The sequence below is a fragment of the Miniopterus schreibersii genome (genome assembly GCF_964146895.1).
Source record: "Miniopterus schreibersii genome assembly, chromosome: 1".
In the NCBI taxonomy this organism is placed as follows: Eukaryota; Metazoa; Chordata; class Mammalia; order Chiroptera; family Miniopteridae; genus Miniopterus; species Miniopterus schreibersii.
Genome location: NC_138101.1, coordinates 159,091,612 through 159,097,999, shown reverse-complemented (window position 1 = coordinate 159,097,999; position 6,388 = coordinate 159,091,612).

The window sequence follows — 6,388 nt, the reverse complement described above, 5'->3', positions numbered from 1 at the left end:
CTATGTCGCAGGATCCTTTCAAGCTGCCTCCCCAGGGCTGAGCTAAGAGGGAGTGATTCTGAGTAAGTCCATGTACTGGCCTTTAAGAGGAACACCTGGGACTCCACAGCCTGCTTGTCACTCAGCTACAATTCCCACTGGTTTTTACAGCCCAAAGTTACAGACTTTCTTCCCAGTACTGGAACCCAGGACTGGGGGGTCTGATGTGGGGCTTGGAACCCTTGCTCCCCATGTAGACCTCTGCAGCCAAAATATCCCTCCTGATCAAAAAAACACATGTGGGTGTGGGACCAGCCTGTTCCACACCTCCACCCCTCCTACCAGTCTCAATGTGGCTTCTTCTTTAATTCTCTACCTGTAGGACTTGGCCTAGGCAGATTTCAGGTGGTTCTGAATGATGGTTGTTCTGTGGTTTAGTTGTAATTTTGATGTGGTTGTGGGAGGAGGCAAGTGCCCTGCTTACCTATGCTGCCGTCTTGACCAGAAGTTCTTATTATATAAAGCTCATACTTCTTGACTGTGATGGTTTCTCAGACTTTTCTTGTATATTGATCCAAAATTATTTCTATTTATCCAGGGTGTCGAGATGGGGATATGATTTTCAGCTAGTGTTGCTATTTAAGTGAGGTAAGCAACAATAACTATGGCAGAGAAAAAGCTCTAATTGCTGAAATCTTGTAATATATTGAAAAAAGCTGAACACAAGACATTCAGGGTCTTCTGACAAGGTCAACATAGGGGCCCCAGGGTGAAATTATTAAATATAGATATGTTCTGCATATAGAGGACATCTGCCAACAGCCCAGGACCTTCCTCTGGCCCAGGAGAGACTTGCTCTGACCCTGAAGGTGGAGGCGGCCTAGGATACAAGGCGTGGGCGCCTGGCTGATCCTGCAGCCTGGGGGGGGGGGGGGGGGGTTAGGCCACCACAGGGAGCTTCCTCCTATTTTCTGAACTTTCTGGCCCTGGTGCTAACCTTGCTGGCACCCATGGACTTTTAATATTTTCTGTCCCTGGCTGTTATACATTTCACCTCAAAAATGCATCCTTCCCTCACCAAAGGGCAAGCCTCTGCAGTGAGAGGAACCGGGAGCTGGGTGAGTGTGGGTGACCCACCACGTTCTGGGTTTAGAAGAGCCCCAGCCCAGCACTTCAGGGAAGGTGACAGAAATGTCTTCACAGCCAAAGGACACCAGCTCCTGGGCCAGCCTGAGGTCTCGTGGTGCCATGTAAAGCCTGGACCACGGCAAGCAGGGGGCCACCTGCTGGTTCCATCTGGGACTCCAGTCCCACCCCTTCCACTCGTCCTCTGACCTTGACCAAGTGGCTTACCTCTCTGAGCCTCGATGGTCCTGCCTGTACAGCGGGAGTAAGCACAGTGCCTGTCAAGGTCCTTGTGAGGTTGAAATGCTGCACATTCGGATCACCTGGGGAGCTTCGAAACACACTCCTGCGCGTGCTCACCCTCAGAGGTGCCGATTTCATTGGCGTGGGGTGCGGCCTGGACCTGGGGTTTTTAAAAGCTCTCAGGTGATTCTCACTCACAGCCGTAGCTGAGAACCACTTGCTCTGCTGGGAGAGCACTTTCTAAGGGGACTTTTGACAGGTGCCAGCTGCTGCTTTGATGAGCGAGGGCACCACAACACACATTTTCCAGATTATAATCCCTTGGATGCCTGAAGTGCACTGGCAGGGGAGGAGGGAAAGCACTTAGAAAAGGCAGAGAGGGGCTTCAGAATTTCCAAGCCAGCTCTGCCCACAGACAGATGCCTCTGAGCCACCAGCCCTGTCTGGGGCCAGGACCCAACAAACCTGCCCTGGTGACCCTTCTGCTGGGCAGGCCAGGTCCTCCCTAGAGGGACCCAGCCTTGTAACTGAGTGACAGCCTCCCCTCCCCAGACACAGGCCTTGAGCCCGGAGAGTGGGACTGGGGGGTCAAGGTCACCCTGTTCCCAGCACCCTAGAAATTGAGGTAGTTGGACTGGAGGAGAAGTCCTGTCAATATAAGAAATGCCCAGATCTACAGAAAATTTTTGCAAAAGTTTATTTGAGCCAAAACTGATGACAATTGTCAGGAAGAAAGATGTCAAGTGTTCTAGAGAATGACAGTTTTGCCGTCTCTCTTGCGCAATTGAAATTAAGGAGGCAAGTAAGGAAGACTACATGAAGGTGGGAGAAGGCAAGGTGGGGATTGGATTACAGGATATTAACAAGATTGTGTGCTCTCTTGAGGGTGCTTAGCTTAGCTGCACAAAAACAATGGATAGGGCTTGTTTAAGGCAAAGATAAACCTTTTACAGAAAGAGTTTTATATGCCTGTGTGACTACCCATGTGAGACCTGCCCAGTTAGGAATTTATGATAAGATCATTCCTTTCTGTAGGACCCCTTTAGTGTCCACAGTCCTAACATTCAGGTGACAGACTCTTGAAAATCTGATGAAAGTTAGACTCTGGAGTCTCTCTTTCTAGGAAAATGTAGATGCATATACACAGATTGTATGCGTTTTTGTTCCCCTGAAGCTGTTTATGGACTCAAGATTAAGTACTTGCAGCCCTGGCCGATGTGGCTCAGTTGGTTGAGAGTAGTCCCATGCACCAAAAGGTCGCCAGTTCGATTCCCTGTCAGGGCACATACCTGGACTGTGGATTCATTGCCTGGATTATGGATTCATTTGATCCCCAGTCCTTGGGGTGCATGCACGAGGCAAGTGATCAATGTTTCTCTCTCACATCAAAGTTTCTTTCTCTCCCTTCCTCTCTTTCTAAATTAATAAAAATATATTTTAAAAAAGATTAAGTACTTTCAGACAAGTGGCTCTCTGAGATCCCTGCCAGAACTAACTTTTGGTGGCCTTGCATGCGCTTCCTGTGAGGTCGAAGGTAGTTTTCATGTCTCCTCTAGATGGGTCTGAAGAGCGTAGACTTGCTTCTGGATCAGGGCTTCCAGGATTTCCACAACCTGATGGGGAAGGGAAAACACTTGCCAGCGACACAGAGCTGAAGACACACAGCTCAGACTCACACAGGGACAAGAGCTGAAGCAGACCCCCTCTGTCTTCATTCATTCATTCAAAAAATATTTACCAAACGTGTTCCAATGATCTATTGCTGCATGACAAACTATCCCCAAACTTACTTAAAACAAGAACAATTATTTTTATCTCCCATGGTTCTGTTCGTGACTGAGCTCAGCTAGATGATCTTTCACATATAGTTGCAGTCACACAGTTGCTGGGGCTGGAGTCGTCTTCAAGATTTAGTGTCATGTCTAGCAGCTGATATTGCCAGCTAACACCCCTACATGTGGCCTAGCAGGGTGGCTAGGTTAAGAGTTTAAGTATCCCGAAAGAGAGAAAGCTGGGTTCTGTTACCTCTTAAGATAGCCTTGGGAGACACATGACACTCCCTGATGGCAGAAATCATAAATAATATGCAGGCATGTTTTAAAATCATCACATACCCCCCTCTAGGTGGCAAGCACTGGACAAGGCAATTGGGACAGAGGGGTGAGTCATACAAACCCTGCCCTTACGATACTTATGGCCTAGTGGTGGAGATAAACACTATTACAGGTATGTACACAACTTTGATTGTAAACTTTGGTAGTACTATCAAAAAGAAGATGAGCATAGGGAGCCATGAGAAATCATGTCATATGTCTATGTGACCGGGACCAGGGGCTCAAGGGAGAATGACCTGAAGAAGAGACATCAAGCAGCTAGCAAGTTAAGTTGCTTAGGTCTCAAAATGTGTCTTAAATCTCCCCACTCCTTTCAACTTCCACTGTCACCACAGCCAGGAGCATCTCTCACCCAGAGGACCGCACCAGCTTCCTAATGACCCCCAGCCTCTACTCTTTACCCCCCACAGGCCCTGCTCACAGCAGCCACGGGATTTAAAGTAATTCGATGAAATGCGTTGTCTGGCTTTAGTGACTTACAGTTGACATACAATAAACTGCACATTTTTACGTACACAATGGGTTTTGACATATGTACGGCCCCAGCAAACCATCACTACAACCAAGATAATGACTGGAATGGCTGTGCAAAGTCTGGTTTGTCAGAGTGTCTTGGAGCAGTTCTACTTCCTTTACTCTGGAACTCTCTGAGCAGCAGACCCACTAGCAGCAGTCCCTGGGAATTTAGAACCCCTGGGCACAAAGCACCTTTTTGTCACAAATGTATTTTATTAACAATAGGTATCTAGATCTGCTTTCATCCTGCTTCCTAAAAGAATTGTATTATTTTAGAGTGGTTAAGGAACTTTGGGGAACCATGAGTTTATCGCTTCATTTTACAGATGAGGTCATTGTAGGTCAGAGAAGGGAAGGGGCCTGCTCAGTGTCAGACAGTGGACAATCATAGAACACGGGCAAAGTTGCCACTTTGCCCACCTTCAGCTTGCAGGCAATCAGATTATACTATGTCGGTGAGCACGTCACAGGTTTTCCCTAATAGTTTCCATTTCAAATATGCTACCTTTCAATCAGGTAACACTGTTAAATTTGCTAGGGCCTTACTCCCACGATATGAGGGTGACTTCTGTTGATGAAATCAAAGTTTTAACTTTCAAATTCCAAATCTGAAACTTTTTACATTTTAGACGCTGGAATCTCATTAGGAATCCGATGAAATCTATGAATCTTCCCTCCACCCCCATATTCCACTCAAATATACAAATACACATTTGCACGCAATTTTGAGAGTTTTACAGACAACTCAGAGCCCACCAATGTCTACAAAGCATAGTTCAGGACCCGTGATCTACATGGAAAAATTTCAGTATTGGTCGGAGTGGATGGAGACATCATGGTAGACAAGGGTGTGCAGATACGAGCTAGAAGCACTCAAGCCGTATGTGCCACAATTACAACTAACGTTGTATGCTTCACACCCTACAGAGATGCCATCAACCTCCCAACACTGTGTGGTTAGTAAGAGTACAACAAATTTGTCCACGAGGAAACAGATGATAGAAAAGTTCAGGAACTGTTCCACTTCACTGGAAAATGTCAGAAACTGAACTGAAATAGATCTTCGTCCCAGTCTAGCAGTTTCTTGGCTGCACTAGTTGCAGTTTTGTCTCAGGATCCTTTCTGAACTGAATGTTAACCCTTTTTATGTGTAGGTCTCTTTAGGGTCTTATAAAAAACATCCTTGAAGAGCAGTATCAGGAAGACGCTTATAAAACAACCCAAGGGAACATTAACCTGTATCTACCCCCCTGGCCTCTCTTTCCCTAAGACCCTGGGGCAGGTACCAGAACATTCTGGTTATGAGTCAGGATGAGTTCTCATAATCCCAAGGGCAGAGTCTACAAAGGCAAGTGACTCTGAGCCGTCCTCACAACTGTCCTTTCCCAGCAGTTACCCCAAGCAGTGGGGCCTGACGTGCAGTCATTAAGGCTATTACTTTGGTTCTAAGAACTGTCATTGTTTCAAAAGAAAGAAAAAAAGGATCTTTTCCATTCTATTGTGAGTGATCTGATCTTAGTAGGGAGGAGACAGAACACCTGCCAAAAAGCTGAGGAGAAGGGTAGGGGAGCCAGAAGAAAAAATTTAAAAATTATTTTATAAGGGAAAATGATTCTAAAGCAGGGCAGCGGGCCAACAGGAAGTTGGTCCATGTATAAGTCAGAGATTTCAAAAGTGGTACCGGTGACCCCAGGCAAGTGGGAAAGGTTCAAGTCCCTTACAAACTTCACGTCTCACTAATTACAATCACTGGACCCATCATTTGTACAACAGCTTGAATACACAAAATGGGGAGCTACATGCCTTTTCACCTTGGGGAGAGTCATCCTGGCCTTATGCCACCAGGCAGTTGAGAGCTAGTTTTAGCAGAAAGAGGCGAGCACATCAAGATATTGTAGAGCACCTGTTAGGAAAATGAAAAGCATGGCAGGCAGCGCTTTATGGGCAAGTGGGAGATCAAAAAAATAAGCTTCCTTATATCATAAAGAGATCAGGGTCAGTCCCTGAATAAAGGTTCTATGCAAACCTAGAGATTCCCCTCCCTGCCGAGGATGGCAGGTCCCCAAGCAGAGAAGATGAGGCCCCAGAGGGTTCGCCCATAGTCGGGATTTCGGAAGTGACACCAGGCATCCCTATCCTGAGAGGTGGGGGGGGGACAGGGAGCCCTGTGTGCTTCAGGCCAGGTTCCTGGTGATTGCACTCTCCCTTGGGCATCAGCTTGAAAGGGGAGACAAGAGGGGTGGGCGACTTGAGGGTCTTTTTCACTCTAGTGATCTCTAAGGACGGATGATAGTGGGAGACAGAGTGTGAAGGCTCTGGGCACCTGGAAGAGTGAGGTGAAGAATGATGCAGCATTGAAATGGGAGATGGAGAAGCTGAAAAACCAATAGTCAAACCTTCTCACCGGGCAG